Source organism: Bemisia tabaci, chromosome 5 (assembly GCF_918797505.1).
Source record: "Bemisia tabaci chromosome 5, PGI_BMITA_v3".
Classification (NCBI taxonomy): Eukaryota; Metazoa; Arthropoda; class Insecta; order Hemiptera; family Aleyrodidae; genus Bemisia; species Bemisia tabaci.
In genome coordinates, this window is record NC_092797.1 from 45,050,541 (window position 1) to 45,076,955 (window position 26,415).

Here is a 26,415-nt window from a genome sequence, read left to right on the forward strand (position 1 = left end):
CAACATCATAAGGCTCATACGACGTTCTTCCTTAGCACGGCAGCTGCTCGTATACGCTCGCAGGGACATCAAATAAAAAATGCAGCTCAAACGAAACTGTAAATTATACACTCGCTCACGTATTTTGGCTGTCTCTGAGAGACTTTTTGTCGGAGAGAGGCCCGGCTTTCGTTAGTAATAACCTCTCCTGCCTGCCCAAAAACATCATTACCTATCCTTCACCTTTCCTCCTGCCAGGAACATAAGTTATTCGAGAGGATTTTCCGTTCTTTGGCCATGTTGCCGAACGGAATGTCAAAATTGGATAGGTCTGCAGAAAAAACACGATAACGTGGTCGATGACGTCATAAATGGAAGCCTGTGAGAATGACCAATCAGAATCAACAAAATTCGGCCTGTGTCTATGAAGGTATACTCTATACTTGTAAGGCGGAAGAAAATTCATGCTGGAAAGTCAATGATGAAAAATGTGTGTCGGAAGAATCAACTATCCCCATAAAAAGTACGAAACCCCTAACGAGTAATGGCGATTAACCGTGTCTTGAGTGGTTTAGGTCAGCTTGAGCCCCGGCCACTCCGTCATAATCTTCCTCTAAACTCTGCTGCATCCCTGTCTGACACATGTAACCCATGGCAACCATTCAGATAAGTATTTCCTCAAGACTCACGCTGTGGCCAGATCTGCCACTCGTGGTGGGGTCCGATCAGAAGATCTCCGAAATTTCTCATTAAATCCGACAACAGCGCGGCTTACACGCTCCAATGGTAAGCTGCTTACGGGGCTGTGAGCGAAATCAAGCTTCGCCTTCGTCCACAGGTCAGTAAAGTCCATGCTTTCGGAGCTTCGTCGCAGCGGATCAGCGATACGTCCTCCCCATTCCCCCACCCCCAATCCGTGGCGTTTACTCCTCCGCATGATGTGATTTCCTTTGAGAGCCGGGTTTTTATCACACGTCCGAAAACATTCGAGATTCCCGGAGGCTGGAGAGGAAGAAAGAGGGGGGGGGGGCGTCCGATTATTTCTGGAATCGATTTTGACGATCGAAATTTACTTATCCATAGAAGGAATCTTGACATTTCTCTGCTGGAAAAAACGGCGCACAAATCGATCAAATTAAGAAGAGCTATGATGCACGTAAATCGTATGTACACAGCTCCTTGACTACCGTGCTCAGCTAAAACAACGTATGCGCTATCAAGCGTTGCCACATTTCCTCCGGCAAATCATGAATTTTCCTGAAAATTTGAGAATGTTTCTCGTCCAATTCTTCACAGGATTTCGTTCGTAATTTGAATTATAAATTCTGAATATTTCAAGGAAAAATACTCAAATAAATGTTTCCTGAGAGGATATTTGGCAACATTCGAAAAGTCACACGGCGTTTTTAGTTAACCAGGCAGTTTGGATAAACAATTTTATAAAAAGGGTGATCTAACTTACCTCGGGCGTTGTCGAAAGGGATTGCGACATCATTTTGATTTACAGTTAATCATCTGGAATCAAAAAATAAACAGGTTCTAAAATAATGACATACTTAATGTATAAATAAGAGAAGAAGGTAAAACGAAGAAAAGAAACAGAAATGGAGAAAAATGTAGTCATTTACACTTTGTTTTTTCACAAATGAGCATACATTCGTTCTGACTGAGCTCTTCGAGACAAAACCGTGCGAAGCTGTGCGCATATTTTCCATTCTCTAAAATCTCTTAAATGTTGAAACCTCTTTTAATCAAGGGCAGTTGCGCTAGATACCCGTTTAGAAAATCTTTCGCAACAAGATGGAGGCATCAATTTTGCACATTTTTTCTGAGTGCAAAGGCCTCAGCGGCTGAGGGAAATTGACCCAAGTTACGATCGCCAAGGCGCGAAATCGATAACTATTCGTGCATCAATGCGTGTATTTTGGTATATACATTAATTTGGAGGCGAATTTTTCGTCCATTCACACATACGACACCTTGATTTTCATATCGAATAATCAATATGGCAGTAGCTTAGAAACAATAGCATTTCGGATTTCATTTTCATAGTTCACGTCTCATAGCACGATTTTATACCGCTCTTATTGAGATGTCTCCCGTGTTTAAATAATTTAATCCACCACTTTTTATTTCATTTTTCTTATGAACATGCCTCATGGCTCTCCGAGGCATTGTCTCATTTGCCTCTTTAGGTGAGCTATCCCTCTCGACCAATTAATATTAAATTATATTTACTCCAGGTTATTTGGTCAAATTAATTAAAAAAACACAAGTAAAATTAAAAGGAAGAAAGAAAAGAAACTGTTCCAGAGAATAAACACGATGATACAAAGTCATTTAAGAAACCTCTGCAGACAAGAGGTGAAAGTTCAATTCGTAACTGGAGTAATCGTTTAGACATCATGTTGACAGGAGACTGAAAAGGCAAAAGGCGGAAAAGAAGATTATTAATGTGCAATGAGGGATGGGGAAAGTTATACCCCAACCCACCCCCTAGACCCATTTCAACCCTTATGAGTGACGTTGTCGTATACTGCATCTTAAAATTCAATAGACTCTGAACAAGCTGAAATATAAATGCCTGGTGTAGCCTTTTCAGGATATTTATTTGTTTAACTTTTTATTATTTTAATACTACCAGGAATACATTTTTCTTACACGAGGATAATTGTAGTTGTATTGAACCAGAACCAACTTTCCCGTCCAAAAGCTCCCCATGTAAAAATTGGCGATAGTAGCTGCGTTTCAAAATACCGTAGGAGTTCTTATAGCCGACTAAAGAGGGCTATTGAAAATCATATGGCTGGCTGCAGAAAGCGGAGCAAATCATATAGCCGGGCTATACGAAGCTATAAAAAAGTATACAGTCGGGCTATAGCTCCTATCGTCGGGCTTTACACTTTATCGCCATTGGCTATAAAAGGCTATAAGAAATTGTGTAGAAATTCGTGTGCTTTGGAAATCATGAAGTTTGATACGGAACTACCTTAATATTTACAAAACACACATTATATTTTCCTTGAAACATTTTTTTTTTCATCAATGAAAATGAGAATAGTCCATACCGAGTGTGCAAACATTTCAAAATCATGAGTTGAAAAACGCAGACTCCTCCAGATTAAATATTAGAGCCTAACACAAAGCGGAGCGGCGACGCACTGGCGCCTACAAACCTAGCAGGGATACTTCACGCATTGCGCAATGGGTGAAGTACCCCTGTTAGGTTTGTAGGCGCTAATGCGCGTTTCGCGCTCTCTGCCCGTTCGCCGCGCCGCGCCGCAGCGTACTACGGCGTCTGGAGCAACTATTTCTCACCAGAGGTATTGCACAGTATCATAAAAAATTGTAGGCGCTCCAACATATTAAGAATGACAGGCATCCTTCACAAATATGGAGCTTTCCTCTCAAAATAAATCAAGATACTACGGCTCAAAAAGAGAGCGGTAGTCCAAAAACTAACTAAGTCCTAGTATCCGTATTTAGTAACGTTTAGCATAAACTTTATCGTCTGGCTGTTGCTTAATCGCCATCGGCTATAAAAGGCTATAAGAAATAGTACAGCCGACAACAGAAGCTATTGGAAATCTTACAGCCGGCTTTAGGTCTATAGTATTTTGGGACACACATTCTACTGCCGATTTTTACCAGGGTCCTGTACATATTCTCGAACCTACGGATAGTAATATCATGAGCGTGCATGGCTCTGGAAACCACTTCCAAAGCATCATTTCGCGGTCCGTTTTTCTTCTCTATCTAAAGTCAAACTCTCCACGGAAAGATAGGAACCGAATATACATCAGCAGAGTTGCCACTTTATTTGGACACTCCAAAACTGAAAACATGGCAATCCTGCTGATGTATTAGCTTCCTCTCTTTGCATCGAGAGTTTGATTTGATATAGATGTGGGCTCTCAGGGTAGCGTGGCATATTCCCTCCGTTTCGACCTCAACTTTGAGAGCTTTTTTAAGCTTTGGAATTCGTTTCAGAGAAAACCATCGTGTTTTTCGCAAAATTTTACGTAATAAAAAGTATTGAAACGCTAATCCCCCGCACATCAAAGGCTAAGGAACAACACCGCGTAACTGACAATTTTGGCAAAAATAAGTTACTACACTGTTAAAAATTATTCTGGCCTGAGTGGCCTGAGTGAAATATTATGGAGCTATCCTGCCTGGAGCATCGAGTGAAAAAATTTTGCGGTGAGTTAGATAGCTCGCTCTGGCATGGGAAGCTCCTTGTAGCATGTGTCACTCCAGGAAAGACAGCTATATGCTCGGGAGAGATACTTTCCACTCAGATTTAAGATACTTAAGAGGAAACAGAGCTATAATTTTCTGCGCATCTTCAACGCGCATTGACCGTTACAATCTTATTCTGGAATTCACGACTGCGACGGCGTCAGTCTCCAGCCAGTGGCTTTTGCGTGAACAGTGATTAGTTGCGACTCGTGAAGGTGTACAGCAAATTAAATTTTGTTTGAAGGCTTTCCAGGATAATACCCAATGGATCCCATACCAAAGTGTTCGCTGAGTTCCTAACACGACGGAAAATAAAAATTCGTCCTAGTAGAATAGCCTACCTCCAGGAATTTTGAAAACGCCGGTAAGGGCAGCAGTTTTATGAAACTAGGTTTAAGAGGAAAAATACATATTTCGTACCATTATACTGCAAAATTGTATCCCTTTCTCTTTTATCGCTTCATTCCTTATCGCTTGTTGATTTGCATGTGCATGGTAGTTTATTTAGAGTATTCCCTACAGTGGCGTGGCGTGAATTGCGATAAATCGATTGTTATGCCATTTAAACCTATGGTAAAGAATCGATTGATAAGGTGTTCGCTGCGAACACTCTGTTCATCGATCCTTTTCCATAGGTTTAAATGGCATAACAATCGATATATCGCAAAGCACGCCACGCCACTGATTCCCTATTTAAAACCATCATGTTGCTCCCGTTAATGGATTATTTGCTTTTAGTTGTACTTCCTTGTCAAGTATCTGTAGTTTCCTTGGTGAAGGTTCGTTATGCGTCTGGAGATGGCACTGTATGCCGAAAAACCTCAGGTGTATTGAATAAAATTTTGCAGTATAATTCTACGAAATTGTCATTTATTCTTTTTAGCTCGTATGATACTTTTGGGCATCAAAGCCTGATTATATGGGTATCGCGTGGCGTCCAGTAAAGTTAGAATTCTGTTATCGTGTATATTTATTTTTTAAGCTTACACTGAATTTATGTTCACAAAATACTTAATATCTATAAAACTTTTCTTTGTCTAAAAGCGTTTTAGAAATTACTGGAGACAGCTGTTCAGCTATGACAAATATTGATTTTCCGTCGCGTGTTTGCAACTCAAAAAACACTTTGGCTCCGAATTTGTGGGATATTGGCCCGAAAGTTCCTCAAACATGATTTGATTTGCAGTACAACTTCACATCTTTTCAAAAAAAAAGGACATACATTGTAGTTACAGGTGGAAGGGAAAGGCAGAAGAGGGAGGGAGGAGAGGGAGGGAGGAGAGGGAGGGAGGAGAGGGAGGGAGGAGAGGGAGGGAGGAGAGGGAGGGGAGGAGAGGAGAGGGTGGGGAGGAGAGGAGAGGGAGGGGAGGAGAGGAGAGGAGAGGGAGGGGAGGAGAGGGAGGAAACGGATCGGGGTATGAGACGGATGCCAGGGGTAAGGGGAGGGCAGTCGCCAGCGACGCAGCCCGTCCTTATGCCTGAGTTACTTTAGCTCAGCATTTCCATACTTACGTCGGAGATTTTCAACTCCGTGGAAATTGGCCCTGAGCGATGAGTGACTTCCGAGCGACTTCCTTATATAGGTCGTGCTCTGAGCTAATTTTTTTTAACAGTGTACAGTATATAATGCGCTAGCTGATGATTTTAGTTTTTTTTTCAAATTCTATGGAGAGCGCTCCAACCGCGTTGTAGTGTATCAAAAATTGCAAATCTAATCTCAAAATTACCAATATGGAGAATTTTTCTCTTCGTCCTGCAAAATTGTAAGTTTGAAGATAGACATAGTTTTGTTCCGTAGCCATCGACATGAAAGAGCTTCATTCTTCAGAGAGGGAGTGCTCTCCCTGCGTATGTACAAGGAACGCTCCTAATAATTTAAAGACCAACTATTGATTTATTCACTGTTGAATATGTAAACAAAACATTTAAAAAAATGGAATTACTGGACTCAAGTGGCGTCAAGGACCCGACCCTTAATAATTTGCGGCCGGACCGGGCTCCAATTAACGGCGTTTGAGGAATCGTGGATTTGACCCATATGCCGCTCGAAAGCGAGACGCATGAATAATGAAACGCCCGCATCAATGGCGAAGCGTGAATGATCGATTATCGATATGTCCGCATTTGAAGCTATAGTGTAGAATCGATTATTAAGGTATACCCTGTCTATCGATCCTTTCTCATAGGTTTAAATGGCAGAGCAATCGATGTATCGTAAAGTACGGGCTGCATTATTCACAGAGCCCGTTTCATCCCATTTCGAGCACGGGCAGTCCCGATCGAGGACTTTGATCCGCCGCGACCGCCGGAAAAAAGAATAACTTTAAAAATTACCACGCACCGTCGGATTTTAAAATACTTCGCCGACCGTGAACCCCTCCGCGACGTATAGCCAATTCTGCCGTGCTGAGGAAAAACGCCGTATAAGCATTCCAATGTTGCCGAATTTCCTCTTGAAAGTACTTATTTTTGAAGAAAATTATGAATTTTTTTTCTTGAAATTTGCAGATGTTTTAGATTGAAAAACGAGCGAAAATCTCTGAAAAATCGAAGGAGAAAGACTCGCGAATTTCCCAAAAAATTTGTAGTTTATGAAAGGAAATTTAGCAACGGCTGAGGGATCATACGGTGTTTTTACTTAGCACGGTAGAGTTCGGAGCCGTCATGTTTCGCCGGGTGGCCCTTGCACTCTACTCTGTGTACCTACACGATCGAATGCTGTTGCTCTGAAAAAAAACCCTCGACCTGCGAGCTGTAATTGAATTTCTTGCTTCGAAAATTGCACGACTCGGGAAAAATAAAAATGAAGCAGTGTGCATGGTTGGTTGGCGAATACCATAGGCGGATCCAAAAACTTCGAACGGGGGGGAGAGATTCCAACTTAGGGAAACTCACCCTTAAACCTTTTTCGGCGACCTGGTATCGGATGAAATGGTAAATAGGGTGAGAAATTAAGCACTACGACACCATGTTCCCTCATTAAACTTTCACATGACACACGGTGGAAACGTCAAAAATTCTAGATTCAACTCACACGTGAGGGTTCAACGTTCCTTGTGTCCATTCAAACTTCTCGCCTGCCAAGAAAACATAAATCTACTCGAATAGAATTGGTCGATAAAGTAATTTCAGTATTCTTACATACATTCACATATTTCCTCATAAATTTCATAAATTTTCTCAAAATTCAAAAATCCTCTCGAAAGTGCGGTACTTCATACGCACGGTGTTTAAGCGGAGGTATGATTTTTGTGTAAAGCTGTGACGTGTTACCATTTCCTGATGATTCCTCAGAGCTTTATGAAATTTGGTTCCAGGTCGAGCGTGTTACTACCGAGGACGCTTAGCAGGGCGGATAGTGGTAATTCTCATCGCATTTGAAACGACGTATTTCTACCAAACGGAACTGTGCTCATTATGACGTGAGCCCTGTTATGCGTATGTCTTTATGAGTCTCAATGCTCATGTCTTAGTGCACATTGTTCTGTTTTGCAGAAATACGTCCAAAGGTTCGCGGGTGTAATTTTGCACAATTTGAAGGAATTTTAAGACAAGTATCCGAACTTCGGGGAACCAAACTTTTGTTAGCTTCCCGCAAACGAATCTTTCCTCCCCCAACGACTTGGAGAAGAGGGGGGAAGAAAGGTTTTTGTTTGAATGGTGTCCCTGAGTCATTACGACACTGCATTCGGCATCTTTTTTTTCGTGTCTTCCCAAAAAATAATAAATAATTCCAGGCATGCTTCAGAGAAAGTTACTCTAAACACTAGCATCACCTTCAAATCTGTTCCGCGTCGAATTTGTTCTGGTCAGCCCAAACAGTGTACCTCATTAGCATGGGAATAATTGAAATGTATTCTCCTGGTTTGTTGTGGGGCTGGATAGCTGTGAACATTCCATCGCACACTACCTTACTCGGAAGATATTAGAATGAATGATGGCGAAGTGTTCTGCCGTGCTAAGGAAGAATGCCGTATGAACATTCGAGAGTTGCCGAATTTAATTCGATACAATTTTTATTTTTGCGGAACGTTATGGATATTTTTCCTTGAAAATTTCAGGAACTTCAGGTGAAATTTCGCACAAAATTATCCGAAAAATTGGAAGAAAAAAAATGCATACGTTCACCAGGAAATTCTTGTATCGTCAAAAGAAATTTAGCAACGCCTGAAGGTTCATACGGCGTTCCTCCTCAGCACGGTAGAATTTTGGAATGACCGAAATTTTATTCGTGGTGGTCGGCAATTAGGCTTGCCTCGAGAGGAATTAAAAAAACCTATTTTAAACAAATAAATAAACTTGAAAACTTGTGTGTTTAAAATGTATTATATGCCCCATGCGTTTATTTGTTTATTTATTGTAATTATTTTTCATTTTTCAAATTATGGAGCTGCCCAATTAAAGTTGTTACATACCCCATGCGTTTACTTGCTTATTTATTGTAATTTTTTTTTGTTTTCACATATTATGGGCGCGAAGCGCTCGTCTGTTAGGGGTTTGAATGCGTGTTGGCCGGGAGAGGACCCCATACCAGTCCTCAGTACCCTCGGCATTGGCACCGATGCGAGCCTCGACGCACGATTGAAGCAAAACAACTGAGCTTATCAAGGCGTCGCAATGCAACTATTCGTACTCCATGAATGTCTATGTTGCCTACTTAAAAGTTGAAGGCGCTTCGGTTATTCTCGCCCACTCACACACCGGGCTACACGCCGCTACTTTACGATCTGAGGAAAGTAGCGGTGTCGGTCCTTAATGATTTGTGAAATCGTGTGTTGATTATTGGAATTGGTGGACTACACTATAGAGAAGACAAGGAAAAATTGAATGGACCTGTTGTGTGTAACGGGTGGTTGTTATATAGACTAAATAGGAAAATGGTCTACTAAATATAAGGTCTCTTGTAAGTTGCCGTTAGTCAGTTTATTACTTACCTCCTTCGTCCATTTTAAGCACTCGCTTTCACTAATAGGATCATTACATTTTCTCTTTTTCTTCTGTACCGTAGCGCTTTGTCCATAAATTTCAAAAATCAGCTCGCAGGTTCATTATGAACCTTTTTGTACGCAAGCAAATCAATGATGTTGAACGAAAAGGTCTCAGGCCTTCAAGAAATATGACTGATGCGTGATTTTAAGCTCAAAAAGCATATTACGTTCACCCCCTATAAAAAAAGAAACCCCGAATTATTCATAATCTCCCAAAGACGGGCAGATACGTCAATTTTTAACACTGAGTGTGATAGGAGAGGAAAGCTCAAAACCTCTTACTCTTAATTACAACCTCACACGACGCGATTCTTCTCTGTATATTATTCACTACGTGCGACATATCCAGCGTATCGCCGTGCAGTGAGCATCGACGTCACGATATTTACACGAAACGTACATACATCCTCCTTCGTTTAGACCTGGATATGAATAATTTTTCAACCCCCCCCCTCCTTTCGCCCCGACCCAACCCGTCGGAATTTCCGAAGTGACGCAATTCATGCTGAAAGGCCGTAGCAGGTTTTGCATTACTCATTAGCCCCCTCTTTGACGCTCCGCGAGATCCCATCTCCAAATTCACAAGGCGTAAAAAACACACCCCGCTCAGCCTTCCATGTTGATACTGGCTGCCCTGACTTTCGCGTCGTATTTGCACAGTCGCGACACCGCGAAAGTCCCTCCGCAAACATGCCCGGAGACGTTGCCAAATCGTAAGACCGAATTTCTCGGTTCATCCCCCGGGGGAAAGTGCCGATTCTCGGCACGACCTGGTGAGCGCGCCATCGGCGCGGTGTTTTTTTAACCGATGCAGCCTACACAAAGCGCGGGAAAGAGGCGCATACCACCCGGCAAAACCACCCGACCTGCGTGGGGAACTCGTTGCAGTTGTGAGGTTTCCGCCGACGCCGGTATCGAATACACACATGTAAATTGGCTGCTGCAGCGCCTTCATAGACCGACAACGCAATTTTATGGTCGATTAAAGTGCCACCCACACCCCCCTCTTCATTCCGCCACTGCCCTAAGTTAAAACCGCCTATCCGTCCGCGAGGTGTCTCGTGGAGTTAGGAGGGTTGCGACGGCCTTCTGACGCACTCCCTCACGGGCATGTATAATTTTCTCATCACGGACAATATTTTATATTTTTCAGCTCGAATCTAAAACCACAGTCGAGCCGACACCGCGCCGCCTTTAAAGCACTCGCCTGGAATTCTAATGACCCGTAACTAAGCCTCCTCTTTGGCCCTAATGTATTGGAGGGCTTAAATTTTTGCGTCTAGGAGCCGAGCCAGACTCTGGCGTTTCCACCCGACGGTTTTTCTTACGGAATTTGAAAATCTGCCTGAAAAAAGTAACCGTTTGCCGGTAGCGCATACTAATAAGCGAGTGAGATTATAATCGTACCTTGAGCACTGAAATAATCCAAGTTTTCTGTGTCTTTTTTTTTTTGCGTCAAAAAGTCCTTCGTCAGATTAATTTTAATGCTGCATTTTTTAAAGATACTACTATTATCTTTTTCTAACTCGTAAAAAAGGATTTAAATATCTGAAAAAATGGTGAATTAATAGAGAAATTTTAGTAGTGGTACACAGGATTTGTTCGGCTTTAAGGCAACTGTAAGGCACTTGAGTGAGGGGGAGCATAACAATGTGGGAAGTCGAAGAAAGAAAAATGATAGAAACAGAAATTGTCAGAGAAGGAATGATATAAAGTTATGGGATTAGTAGGATAAGAAGAGAAATTTTTTATTGTAGAGTTTTGAAAAATTTAAGGATTTTGACTGCTCTTTAATTTTGGTGGGATAGAAACCAGGATGTTGAATTTGAGTGCTAAACTGGTTTCTTTCATTTTTAACAACTTCGCATTCATATAATATCTGAGAAACGGTTAAAAATGAAGTTAAACAAAAAGGGCAAATCGCCTGTTCTTCTATATAGTTGCATGAATTGAACAATTATGTTAACGTGAAAAACGGAAACCTAACACCGGTTCAATACATCTCAACGTTTTTTGTTTTATTTATTCACTTTTTGACGAGCTGTAAGGTGTAAGGAGTTTTGCATTTTTTTAACCTGAGCTGCGCGTTTACGTTTTTTTTTCAAATTGTATTTTTGTAAACCAACAGTCACCTGTTCAAAGTCATTTTTATAAACATATACATAATATGTGACTCTGTTTACATTTACAGAGTTGACAATAACACTCCGCAAAATAAATAAATTTCAATGTTTCTAATCTTGGTTCGCGCGAGTTGTATCAACAACTGGGGTGATAAAATTTCAGTCTCTAACGAATATTGATAACGCTGCTGCATTTACCTCCGATGAATGCCGGATTGAATTTCGGTATTTGCAACATTTCAGCACAATTTTAGGTTTTAGCTGAGAATTTGTAAGTCATTGGAAGGCGAATCGCACTGAAATTCGGCGCGGATGTGTTGGTATTACTGGAAAAGTGGAGATATAAATATGATCCTCGGAATTGCTCGGTTATTGACTTAAATTTATCGCAGTGATGCAAACCGTATTTTCTTTCACTTTTTATACATCGATTAACTTTGCACACATTTGTGTTAGTTATTCCACAGCGTCCACATGTTTCCTTTTTGAGAGCAATGCAATGCAATTTATACTGGCTGAAAAATATTGGAAATATATTTGTATAGCTGCTAAGAGGCTCCAACCAGGCCAAAGCGAATAACTTTCATTGCTCTTTTGGTCATGTTTCAACTAACCGCAGTCATGCCAAAGTTTATTAAGAGATTTTCATTTTCCTCAAGCCGAACAAGAAGAGGTATAATGTATCACAATATGACGGAAAAACAGGAAATATTACACCGTTGGAAAGAGGTTTTCTCGCTGCTGGAGAATTTGTAACCTAGACTAAATATATTATGTTGTACCTTGCTGCTATGAATGACGTCATTAACCATATAATTTAAGGGATCACACATCCTGCGACATAGAGTGGAAGTTTGACGTTCATGGTAAGTCCACTAAGTTGTGGCTAATTCAGATAATTACATTCTTGAAACAAAAAGATATTTTATTTTGGTGTCTCAAAATACGTAGACAATACCAAAAAAATTGATTAAACAGTTTTTACTCGAAAAAAAATTCTCCAATGTGGAGGAAAATTATTTTGGCTCATTCTTTCTTTTTCTAGACCGAAAGAAATTGTTTTCTCCGTGAAAGAACTGGTTTCTAATTTAAAGACTGTAACTTTGTCATTGCTCATCGATGACAATTAATTTCAATCCTTGTCGAGTTGGACAACATTTTTTTTTTCATTCAAAAACACGTTTAACTAAATAAAAAACAAAAGTTCAAGCCAATTTTTTTTATTAATCAAACATAATACAATTTTAATTCGGAAAATGTGTCTGAACCACTTTTTCAGCGTAGAAATTAATTTCCCGGGCCAATTTTCAGCCTCAATCGCTGTGACAAGAATGGAAAATTGAATAATTTAAAGTCCGTAACCGGAGCATTATCGGGGTCGTTTGATAGATTTTACGATTTGAAAAGTTCGACAACCGAAGCGGCCGACGAAAGAGTTCACCCTATGGGAACCTGAAACTTGGAAAACGAAAAGCCACTTCGCTTTGGGGAGGAAGTTGGGGTCGTAAATACCTCCTGCCCGAGTCAGAAAGGGAAGGAGTAAAAATGAAAAAGTTGTAGTTCATCAGAATCTCAGGAAACACGGGCGGCTCGAAGAATACTTACTTCGAGGGGGCGACATTCTCCCTCCGCCCTCCACTTTCTTATCCTTTTTATTTTCCGTATTATAATCATTTCCCCCTATCTTGCCTTCCCGCGGTCGAGAATCTTTTCTGGAGAAGAGCAGAAGGAAATCTGTCGCTTAGTTCACCCTCTCGCGCTGTTCGACTTGCGACGTTGCCGTTTTTCACTTTAAATCTCTTAATTTCAAGTATTACTCGTGAAAATTGCTGGATTTTTCTCGCAAGTGGCAACACTGTATCTTGCAGCCTCTTGTGCGCCTTTATCAAAAGCTCATCTCAGAGGCAGGTGTAAAGAAAAATCCACGTTGTCACTCTCAATATATTCTCATGAAATAGTGTCTTCAAATCCATTTTGATTATTTCAAATGCCGGCCCCTTTTCCTTCTCCATGCACCAATCGCATTTTCATGTTCCCAAAAAGAAAAAAAAAAAAAAAAAAAAAAAAAAAAAAAAAAAAAAAAAAAAAACTGGGTTTTTTGATAGTTAAAAGCCCTGGAATAGTCGGACTGTGGACTTTCTACGGCCGGTACCTACTAAAATCTAGGTAATCCTAAGTCGACCCCTCTAGGCAAAAGCACCTAACTGTCTCATCTGTGTCCGCAAAGATTTACCTCCATCTTTCAAAATAGTCAAGAACAATGTTTGTTGAATTTTATAACGATGAGATCGATGACAAAAGAGTAAAATCAAAAGATTACCCCTACATTTAGTTTATAAATTTAAAGTTAAAGTAGCGCAGATTGCATAACCATTCGAAAAAAGGAGTAAACGATTCATTCGATTTGTATAAGCCCAAAAGTGGGGCTTGAATGGTATCTCGACGGCGTCACGTGAAAAGAAATTTTTCAGAAAGAAAACACGGGTCCTTGATGAAATATGAAATTTATAGACTATTAAAAGGAATGAGTACCTATAATGCTGTCGTGCTAAGGAAAAACGCCGTATGAACCTTCAGCCGTTGCCAAATTTCTTCCGATAAAACGCACATTTCCTGGTAAACGTATGAATTTTTTTCTTCCAAATTTTCACGTAATTTTGTTCGTAATTTTACCTAAAGCCCCTGAAAATGCCAAAGAAAAATATTCATAACTTTTCTCAAAAATAAACATTTTACCGACGGAAATTTGGCAACTCTCGGATGTTCATACGGCGTTCTTTCTCAGCACGGCAGAATTGTACTTACTTGAATACTGCCGTGCTAAGGAAAAAAGCCGTATGAACATTCGAGAGTTGCCAAATTTCCTTCTATTAAATGTTTAATTTGGAGAAAAGCTATGATTATTCTTCCTTGAAATTTTCAGGAAGTTCAGGTGAAATTCCAAACAAAATGATCTGAAAAATTGGAAGGAAAGGTTTCCTAAATTTACCAGGAAATTCGCGGCTTATCAAAGGAAATTTGGCAACGCTTGTAAGTTCATGCGGCGTTTTTCCTTAGCACGGCAGAATGACACTTGCTCTTGTGGTCTCTAATATAAATAAAAGGGATATACTCTGAAGCTCCGAATATTCAACACGGATAAAAGGAAGGTTAAGTGAAATGACCTTGCTGTCGTGTTACGGAAAAGAGAAGTAAGTGTTAAGTGCATTCTTGGATGATCTTTGAGACAAATAGGACGTATTTCTGCCAAACGGAACTACGTGCATTCAGGCATGAGCTCTGAGACCCATAAGAATGTATGCATAACAGGCCTCACGTCAGAATGCACACAGTTCCGTTTGGCAGAAATACGTCCAATTTAGTGCACGTGTCAATTGTAACTTACACAGAAATGCACCCACTGCTCTTTTCTGCCGTGTTACGGAATATAGCTGTAAGTTCATTCTGGAATGAGCCTCGAGACACGTGAGAGCATGTGCTAACCATGACTTACTCAGAAATGGACTTACGGCTCTCATCAGTAACACGCGCGGCAGTTTTTCGTTACACCGTGGCTTGGATCGGTCAATTACCAGCAATCGATCTTAGCAATTGCAGCCGTCTCCCATTGCGTTACTGATTAGTCATTTCAGCCCTTATTGAGTCCCGTAGCCATATGTGGAGAGCCATCCTTCAATACAGCCTTTTCAAAGCGTTTCTTCAATATTATGCATTCCAAGAATATTTTTCTGAGACTCATGCAAGTTAATATGCGATGTACCTACACACAAACACACTGACAGGGTTGAGGCAGATTGCCTCACCAGCTATAGATTATTTTACATGGATTTAAATGAACGAAGTTCATTTTAACCAACTTTCAAGAATCCTTCCTGGGAGTAAAGGCGTGAGAACACCCGTGTGTTGCCAAATTTCTTCAGTTAAAATACGAATTTCTCCAAAAACTTAGAAATATTTGTCCCCGGGACTTTGGGAGCATTTCACTCGCACTTTAATCATGTGTATTGGAACTTTTCAAGGCTATGTATCCAGAGCTTTTCTTAAAATGAAAAAGTCTATCGGAAGAAATCATGCAACATTCGAATATTCATACGTCGTTTTTCCCGAAAAGGGACTCCGGGCGACCGAAAAAACACTGCAATCCGAATCCGCGCCACGCCGGCCGCATCCATCCGGCGATGTTTTCACCTTTCAATTTCCTATCCGCTCCCCCCCCCCTCACCACCCTCCTCACCGGCAGGCTTATTTCCGCTTTGGACGTTTTTATCTATATTTATAGACTCGTCTCTTATGACGAGTGCGTTCGACACGGATTTGGCCGATAACCAAACGCTTCCAGGGGCGGACTTGACGTGCGATGGATATCTCGTTCGCCCGTGTCACTCCGCCCCCCCCCCCCCCCCTGCCGTCCCAACCCCCGCGGCCCCTCCCCCGATCGCCGTTGAAGCGCCCCTCCCGTCGGATAATTGAAACGCGACACCTGGAAACGGGCTGACAATAAACCAGCGGCCAACAGTGGGAGGACCACCGAAAAAATGGTCCAAAAAAACGTTTTGAACATTAACAAGGGGAATTTTCTTTGATTAAAAGGAAGTTTTGTTTTGAATCGAAAAATGTGTTTTTTCATAGAGAAAAAAAAGGAGGTGTTTGCATTTCGGGCATCTTGGAATTTTTTGATGATTTGATGACGTAGGTCGGTACAGCGACGTTTAGCGTGAAGGGGACGTCGCTGTACCGACCTACGTCATCAAATCATCAAAAAATTCCAAGGTGCCCGAAATGCAAACACCTCCTTTTTTTCTCTATGGTGTTTTTTTACTTACAGGACAGTCTTGTCCAGTAGATTAATTTTTTTCAGTTCAATGAAAATTACATTTAAGGGGCTTGGAGGACAAAGCGCTTAATTGCAGTTTTTGAAACTATTGAGATACTAGTAACTTCAAGTAAAACTAGTCTTAATGCATCCTCTGTGAGAAAGCTCCCAAATTCAAATTTTTAAGCATCAAAAAGTCAGTTTGAACTTTCTTTCCGCCATAAGGATTCGTGTAATTTCGAAACTTCAAAAACGAATTTCTCAATTTAGCAAAAACTGCACTTATGAGCCTTGTCTCCAAGCCCCTAATTTGTCATTATGACCAAGTAAGATTTCTTTCGGTTATTTCAAGCCCGCAATTTTCACTTTTCAGAAACTTTTTATTGTTTTTCTTTTTAAATTTCGAGCTGTATACGTTAATAACTCGGGCATTGTTGAGAAGAATCGAGTTTTTTTTATCTCAATATGTTATTGTTTAACATTTTTAAAAGTTTGCTATGTAATCAGAAATGTCAGCATGCATTTTTGTGAACCTAGGTCTCATTCTTGATGGACAGTCGCGTCGTATTACTAATTAATAAATTTAATACTTAACTTCAAAGTTTTTGAGCATTTAAACTCTTTACAAATGAATTGAGGCACCAATGCAAATGCTCCTCAATACACTTGCTATATTTACTCCATGCTCTAATTTTATCTAAAAAATTGAGCTGCCAACAGGGTTTTTGGCTGTATGCAAAACTAAGAAATTCATAATTTATGCGGTAACTAGGAAAATTCAGGCAAGTTGCGGTAAAATTCAGGGAATTTTGCGAATACCGCGTCAGTTTGGTAATTTTAGCCAGTGCTATTCCAGCGAAAACTTCATCAGCAACTTTTGAGTGCCTTTTCTTAAAATTTGAATCCCTAGAAGTGAACCAAAGTTTAGAAAAAGTAAGCTTCGTATCAACTTGAAAGGTCAAGTGAATGTTTTGTCCAAGGACAGTTTTATTGTGAGGAAAATTGTAAGTTTGGTTTCAGCGAAAAGCTTAAAATCCAAGGAAAGCCAGAGTATTTGAAATTGAGAAAAATTTTGGAAATCCTGATTTAGAGTCGTGCATTTTTAGGAGTTTGTTATTTTACCAAATTGATTTTTTCCACAGTGCGGCGGAGAGTAGATAGAAGGAAAAGGTGGACTTGTTCGAAAGTGGCCGCTGCGCTGTGGGCATGCCATGCCATGCCGTCCCGTCAAAGTGGGGTTGTTTTTAACCGCTCCTATTCGCACGAATTGCCAAATTTGGTCATTAAATTTCTCGAATTACCGTTGATCCACCATGAAAATGCTGGAAATTTGGCGAAGATGCACATTTGATGCCTCACATTGCGTTACCATCCACTTTGATCACCGCTTGTCGGGAAATCCAGCCCCAAGTTTCGTCTCTGCTTTGATTGATCGACCTGGGCGCTCAATCAAAGGAAATCCGAGTTTGGAGAAATTTCATCCGGGGTTTTTCTCGGACCGTGGAAAAATTTTGTTTACCGGTGCCAAGAATAAAACAGGCGGTCAAGGGTACTTTATTGTGAATGTGAGGAAGTGGTGAAAATTACTGCATGCGACTTAAGTTTGAGTCCTTTAAAAGTTATTTCCCCGTTTTAGTGGCGTTAGGGTAGCACGAATTCTTATCCGGCGCATTCGAGAGAGAATTATTATTTTCATAAAATTTTTTATGTTCTCAATCATAGAGTTTCGAGTTGAAGGTTCAACACCGTCAGGTTGGCGTTCAACCAAATCTGCAGTCGGGCAAGATCGTAAAAAATCCATGAATAGATACTTTTCGATTACTGTATGATGTTAACTTGCTTACCGTAGGTATATAATGTAGGCGAAATGCGGGAAAGGACCATCTACCGGAAAATGGAACTTAGTCTACGCGGCAACATTTTTTTAGATCTATGGATTTTTGTCCAATTGGTTCAGGTAATCGGATTTTGAAATTTCAACGTAAACAGCTTTGTGATGTTGAAAAAAAAGGGCTATGGACGATTCAGATAATTCTTTTGCCAAAGAGGGCGAGAAACTGCAATATATATATCAACAATATTGTACCGTGAACATAGCAGCTTAGAATTCTAAATTTATTCCTCTTAAAATAACGTATTTTTAACAAATCTTCATTTCGGCAATTTTCTTTGACTGTTTAGGACGTTTTTATCTTCATTGGCTCTGCAACACTAGGCCGGGCTATGGTACCAATAACTCAAATTTGAGCCAGTAAGCAGTCGAAAATTATTATTGCCCCGAGCAACCGGTATAGAGTCGAACCGTAAGTTCGGACAGGTAATATTGTTCGTAAGAGCAACCAAATGTATGTGATTTTACTATATTTTTCCAGACTGACCCCTCGTAACCTTCCTCTTGAGACATTCTATGCCACCTAGGGAATTGCTCCGGCTGGGCGGATGAGGTTAAAATATAATTTCAGAATCGCCAATTTCTTCTCTACAGACATCAAAATGGCACAATTGATGGGGCTTCTTGTGTCAAGCTCTGCGGCTGGATTATTAAATCTATGTCGATATGAAAAAAAAATCGAAATTCGATATATTGCGATACACAGGCCAATGAACTTGAAATAATTTCAGAATCGCCGATTCCTCCTTTGCAGACATTAAAACGGCACAGAGGGGGAACCACTTGTATCAGACGCTTAGACCAAATTATTGAATCTATGTCGATACGAAAAAAAAAATCGAAATGCGATGTATTGAATGCTTAAGATAGAACTTCGTCTAGTTGTATCGACATAGACCCGATAATCGAGCCACCGAAGAAAGTCTGAAGCGTGGGCGCCGACCAATTACGCTGTCCCAAACTAAGGCTATAAATTTCGAATGGGACCGGAGACAGTGATTGTTTGTAGTGAAACGGGACGTAAGGACGCGTTTAGCAGACGCGATTCGGTTACTGCGAATCTGCTGCCGGTCCCGATCGCGTGTTTAAATTAAGTTTCTTCCCGGACTTTGCGCCCTGAATAATTGATCCCGGAGTCCGATTGCTTTGGCTCCGAGTTTGGGGCCGAGGAGGTCCCCAAGTTTAAAACGCGCGTCAAAAGGACGTCTAGGATATTGGTGACCCTATCGATTGACAGTGGCTCTAGGCCTAGAGTAACTTTAGAGAGAGATACTTGGAGTTGGCATGGTCTGAATGAGCAATAAGAATACAATTGGATTGCATTTTGCAAAAAGGAACCACTAGCATTGCAATGATGCTAAGATTGTGCAACTTCATCTTTTGCAATAAAATTGCGGAAATCGTGAAAAACTATGAAATTTAGATGATAATTTTTGTCTTAAATTTACAGTTTTTAGCGAGTAAAATAGAAACTATTAATGGATAATCAGGGTTTTCCTCCAAGACGAAAGAAGTTGCACAATCTTAGCAACATTGCAATGCTAGTGGTTCCTTTTTGCAAAATGCAATCCAATTTGGTGGGACCTGTGGGCTGATTATTGAAATTGATAGACAAAGATATAGATAAAGAAGACATTGGGAGTATGGAGCGTTCCTATCGGTTGAAATGAGTGGGACTAATTGGACCGCGTTAAACAGAAAGGAACCAAGCCACATCAGATATTGTCAAATTGAATAGGGACATTTGCTTTTTTACGAGACAACGTTTGTGCGGATTCCTTTGAAAATTTTTAGGAATATGCTTTGTATTAAGGGGAAAATTTACTGAAATTTGCACAAAAATCTACACAACCGTTTTCATGTAAAAAATTAAATTGTCATATTAAATTTGGCAATAGCAGATGTGGCTTGGTTCCTTTCTGTTTAACGCGGTCCAATTGCAGGGACTCTCGTGGGTTGCCGTTAGTTAGTCTATTATCGGCCTTCTTTGTCCATGGCAACCACCTTCTTCCACCAATAGGATCCCTCCGTTTCCCTTTCGTCTTCTTTTGTCTATTTCTTCGTCTGTAAATTTCAATAATCGGCCTGACGTATCCCCACGGATGTCTTGGTGTTGGTTCTGGAATAACCAAGCCGTTTCGTATGTGGGTGATTTCACGATGACGTGAATAGTAGTATTGCCAGTTTAGTTTTTAGATTTTTCAAATATACATACCGATTTAGTTGAGGAAGACGACAACTGTTGTTGAAAACATTTTATAATTGTGACCGTGTATAGATTCACTTATGCAAAAAAATTATCGTTACTAAGACTGTTAGACCGTAAAATGTTCTGTCAATTACGTAACCAACAAGACATTTCTTTCTCAGTCGGTTACGCGTAACCAATATTTCATTCTACAGCCCTTTTGGACCGTAGGGCTGCGATAGGATTGCGTGAATGCTCTCTTTTTTACCTTTTTGGAGATGCAAAGCATTGAGCGAATTTAACTGGTACTGAAAACTCACACGTTTGCGCGAATATTCAATATTCAACGAGGAAACGTTAATCTGGCAACCTTGTTAGTTTGTGGTAAATAACTACATCGTGGAAGACTGTTCATTCCATTCTCACTTACGGGCATGTCTCTCCTCAATGGACAGCCCTCGCAGCACGAATGGCCTAGAGAGCTTTTATAGACCTTCAAAAAGTGAAGTAGGAGCCCGCAGCCGGCATATGCATATTCATCTCTGATTGCAAAGTTATATGCACCACTTATATGTTTTTATTTTTAATAAATGTTTTTAAAAAGCTCAATAGAGCTTTTCAGAAAAGTTTCCGCCAATTCATCTAAATGATCTGAAATAAAAGTTTTGAAAATTTTGACGCGATGCTTTCGTTCGTTCTATTCTCTTTTAATGTAAAAAAAAAAAAAAAAAAAAAAAAAAAAAAAAAAACCAAATATCATCAAAGTTTCTGAATTGCTACATGAGGATACATATTTTCCCTTTAATCATGTTCAAAATTAGAGCAGAAAGTCAAGAACGATGACATGCAGTCCTACAGCATTCCTACAATCTTGTAGACGCTAATATGCGTTTCTCGCCGACTGACCGACTGCACTGCGTTTGGCGCAACGCGAGAAGTATTCACGCAGTCTTGTAGGCGCTGATATGGGCTCGGCGTCGACCGCACCGTTTGGCGCCATGCGTGACGTATTCTTATAGTCTTGCAGGCACTAATATACGCTCAGCTCCGGCCGCACTGTGTTTGCCGCGATCATTCGAACTCGCGGCATCGAATAATAGAGCTTTAAAGGTCCATGTTGTGTCTCGACGCTGTATGAGCATTCCAACGTTGTCTCGTTTTTCCCGATTAAATATTTCTTCCCCGAAAATTTAGGAAAATTCTCTCAATCTTTTCACCTCATTTATCATCAGAAGGTAAGACATCGATGACTTGTCAACAAACTAACCTAAACTAGCGTTAACATAAAAATGCGTTCACTTTCCAACTATTTCCTGTATTGCCAAACTTTTACCTAAACTTAACTTCATTTCAAATTCGCTCATTTCTATAGCAGATGTTAAGGTTTCTATTTGCGCAATATTTGTGCCTTTCTCGCGCAATCAACTTTCTGACGATTACAACGAAGAAATAAATGGATGAATGGAATGTAAGTTGAAATGTTGGAATGAACTCATCTATCCGGAGATCTATCTTGGCTGGTCGTAAACCATCGAAAATATATAAATATATAAGTAAATAAATAAACAGATGCAGGTTTATTTCTCTTAAAGTTACCTTGCAATCACATTTTCCATTCAATTGAACAGTTCATTGTTATGCAGCGTAAGCGTTTTGAATGCAACATTAAAACTTTAAGACCTGAAGTTGACAGTGTCTAATGTATTATTGATTTTTTTATATCGTTGGGTTTTATCGTGCGGTTTACAAGTCTGACAGCACTAACGTCATTTTTTAAAGGAAAGCCCCATAAAGATGGAAAACAATGACGCTATAAAGCGAAACATCATTGATTCCAGTTTTCCAATTTTCAAACTGATAAAGTGCTCACATATTTTACGGAACAAGGTATGATGGATCTAAATAAACTCACAGCCAATCTTTGCGCCAACCGAAGAATTCAGTTGCTGGCCCTGACTCTAGGTCAATAGGTCCCGGGTTCGAATCCTGGTGATGACGTCTAATTTGCACAGAAATTGACGAGTAGATCTGCTGAAACAGATTCTCCTCGTTCCTAATCCCTGAAAACTGGAAAAGCCTGGAGCATGGAGATCCCACGATGTCTACGGACACTACCTATTGTCTAAAGTTGGCTGACGGTGCTAGACACGAAGCCATTAAACCAGCAGAAAAAAAAGAAAAAAAGAATTCAGTTGGATCAACTACAAATATATGTCTGGCGTATTTAACTTACGTTTGAATGAAGCTCTAAATGCAGAAAAAGGGATGAGGCAATTTGGCAATAGCTGATGTGGCTTGGTTCCTTTCTACTAAACGCGGTCCTCTTAGGAATCAATCAATACAATTTTCTCCCAGAAACCCGTATGGCCTGAACTGCCGTGCTAAGGAAAAACGCTGTATGAACCTTCGTCAGTTGCCAAATTTACTTTGATTAAATACAAAATTTCAGGAAAACTCGTGAACATTTTCCAATCAATTTTTCAGAGAATTTTCTTTGTAATTAGATCTAAATTATCCGAAAATTTCAGGAGAAGATATCTCCTCAAAAATACACACCGGAAAAAAAGATGCATGTAGTAACATCCGGATGTTACGGTTGTTAAAAGAAATTTGCGACACCTTTTGGATGTTACTTTAACAGCCAGAGTGGTAATGACAACATCCAAGAGCTGTCGTACATTTTTTTAACATCCAGGATGTTCCTCTTTTTTTTCAGTGCATGTTTTATTTGCAGAAATTTGGCAACTCTCAAATGCACATACGACTTTTTCCCTCAGCACGGCAGTGGACCCCATCTAGTTAGACAAGAGACATTTCTGTGAATTTCGGATTCAGGACGGCCATAACTCACGAGACGACGATCGTAAACCACGATTGAGCGTTGATCCTTAATTACTCACTCTCTGACTCTGAGTCTCCGGGCACGTGGACCGTTTTAATCGTAGTCGGTCAGGTGGATTCCTGCGCAGAGAGCGGGAAAATCAGGGTGGCCGAACCCGGACACGAATGAACGGGTGAATTGTTAACGTTCTCAAAACACCCTCATGCAACCGTCAAAACGGCTCTAATGAAAATGCACGGAATTCCAAAGCTGAGCTGACCCACGATGAATTTTGATGTCTTGACAAGGGCTGGGTATTCCGGGCATTGCTGCCGATGTTTCTGTGGATTCAAGTTTATTCAGACTTACTTCCATTGCAGCTGAATGGACCGCGTTAAACAGAAAGGAACCAAGCCACATCAGCTTTTGCCAAATTTAATCGAACAATTTAGTTTTTAGATAAAAGCGATCGTGCGGATTTTCGAGCAAATTTCAGTAAATTTTCTGCCTAGTACGAAGCAAATTCCTAAACATTTTCAAAGGAAACCGCTCATAGGTCCTCTTGTAAACAAATTAAATTGCCCAGTCAAATTTTGCAGTAGCTGATTTGGCTTGGTTCTTTCCTACTAAACGCGGTCCAAACGAAAGTTCGATTGTATGAGCCGAAAATTTGCACCGCGTTTAGCAGAATGGAACCAAGTCAAATTGGCTATTGCCAAATTTAATTGGACTTTTTCACTTTTTTCAAGAGAACATTTATGCGGATTCCTTTGAAAATGTTGAGGAATTTGATTCACTCTATACAGTAAATTCACCGAAATTTGTACAAAAATCCGCACAACCGTTTTCATGTAAAAAATTAAATATCCCAATTATTTGACATAAGCTGATGCGGTTTGGTTCCTTTCTGCCCAACGCGGTTCATTTGACGTCCAATATTGATATAAATTATTCGGTGTGTCAAACAGATTCTTTGATCCGTCAAATCAAACATACTCTTCAAGATCGAACTCTTCAATTAAACCGGTGTCAAATATGAAGTTTGCTCTGCGAAACGGACGTTTGATTTTTCGAATCGTAGTTCCGCTTTATTGACCAACTGTTTGATCGATAGCTTGATCAAACTGAAACGCCTCGCCGTCAACCTTTTCTGATCATTTTTAATGTCTTAATAAAAATTTAAGAATTGTATCGTAATCCTTATTCTCGTCCTCATAATTTGAATCTCGTAAATTTATTTCTTCCTTTTCACCCTTCATTTCTCCTCCGCTTTCTTTTGAAATGTTTTTTAAAAAAATTGTTCTCCCCTTTTTTATAATAATGCATTCTTTAATATTTTTATTTTTTTGCGTTTGATTTTGTTCTAGTTTTGATCACCACTCCACTTTTGTAGGACTTCAAGTTTCGTATGCTCCATGTACGCGCTACGTAATTATTTACCTTCAAAACTCATCGGTCATCATTTAGCAACAGGGTGAGTTTTGTTATCAATTAAAAAAACATTCTAAGGTTTAATGACCGATTGATTTAATGTTAATTTATTTAACTTCATTGACCAGTCTCTAGAAATAAATCTCTTATTTTTATTGCCAAGACGACTCTTGTGATGCTTCCTGAATATGTTCTTCGGTCGATAAATTGGTAAAATTGCGGAGTCAGTGGCAACTCCGCCCCAGGGCGAGTAATTGAACGGTTGATGCCTGTGCGTCGCATCAATAACAGCGTCCAAAATTGGGTCAAAGTGGGCTGATGAAAAATTGATGCTCTGGAATTAAAGGTGTAATGAATTACATACGGATAATCTCTTTGTTTTCGTGTGTGCTTTGGATCTGTGCTGGGCCATTTATGGCGTAATTCTGATCAAAGGTTGTGTTTTCGTGCAGACTTCACTAGCCAAAAAATGTTGATACATGCTGAATATTTTCTCATTTTATGTGTTAATTCAAACACTAATTGCAAGTGTCCAGGTTGCACGCGTGTGTCCAATGGCAATGCTTTCATACTGGCAACGTATTGTTTTTTTGCCCGCTGAATTTTTGTTTCATACATTCCATTGGAATATCGATGGAATTGATTATTTTCCATGCTTTTAAACTAACGAAACCAAGCGCAGCGGTGCCAACTTCCGAGATTTACCACGGCATATGTCGCAGTTTAAAAAATTAAAATCAGATATTTTGTCGCACGAACTGGCAGTCGGTCTAAATTTGAAGAGTAACGTGGTTTTTCGTAGTTTTGATGCAGAACTTTCAAAGTTTCCTCGTTTTAAACTATAACGAACTTCCGTCCAGATAGAAATTGTTCTTCCTTTGTATTTGTTTCAATTAATTTTGGAAGTTAAAAGTGTGAATAATTGTGGATTCATAAAATGATTCTATATTTTTCACCCGAAAAAAATTTGTTTGCCCTGTTAAATTTGCAACGTCATATCCGTCTCTAATTCATGCGTGTTACGCTCGTTTTTTGTTAAGAAGAGCATGGATAGGATGGATACTAATTTTATCATTGTGAACTCAACGAAGGTCAGGCTTACTCATGCACAGATAACGACTCGTCAAAGAGGTAACATTTTCCACTCAATTACGATTCTGAATATTATTAGAATATATTGCGCTTGTATACTCGGCGGAGAGAATAAAAGAGATCATAAAACGTGATGAAGGCATAAACTGCAATATAAACTTGTGCACTTCATTTGAAGGCCATTACTTACAATTTATTCAACTTACGGACACTAGACGGGGAGATTAACATTTAAAGGGATTTCTTTGCAACTTGCATGGAAGGGCTTGAAATGATGTCACATCTGGGAGCCGCTGGAAGGGACAAACACTGTTATATGTGTGTTTTCTTGCTAACTTACTTAGGTTGATAGATGAGTACCGTCCTGAATCATGCTGCTGTCTCGAGATAGCGCTACGCGCAAACTAGACTCCTCATAATTTTTAGAGTGTCAAATGCACATTTTTATCTGGGAAAACTGGTGCATATCGTTGAAATTCTCTGGATTCCGCGTGCGTACCTGTGATTCATATTTATTTTCGGGCGTATGTAAATCGAAGCATCCAAGAAAATTGTTGCAACATTTATACATCAAGACATGTACGAATAACGTCGAGAATCTTCACTCAGGGCTGAACTAGAGTCCCTTTATACTGAGAGTCAAGACAATTCGGCTCATGGATGTCACAAACGGGAATAAAGATTACAGAAATTGAACGTTTTTCGTAATCTTTGATCGGCCCATTCTCAAATGCCTTTCTCCGTTCCTCCTCTCTTTCCGTTTGTTCCTTGCCGAACCCGTAATTCCCTGGTCCATTTCAGATTATAATCTTTGCAATTGGTGAAAATGTAATCTTTATTCCCGTTT

General features: G+C 40.0%; 1 protein-coding gene across 3 annotated transcripts in view; it reads right to left on the reverse strand.

The window, feature by feature from the left end:
• LOC109030914 (diuretic hormone receptor) overlaps positions 1-26,415 on the reverse strand; it is a 413,955-nt gene that overhangs the window by 361,971 nt on the left and 25,569 nt on the right. For all 3 annotated transcript variants that reach the window (XM_072300810.1, XM_019042141.2, XM_072300812.1), the window contains exon 2: positions 1,442-1,494. The gene's annotated coding sequence lies outside the window, so the exon portion shown is untranslated. The remainder of the gene's footprint in view (positions 1-1,441; positions 1,495-26,415) is intronic.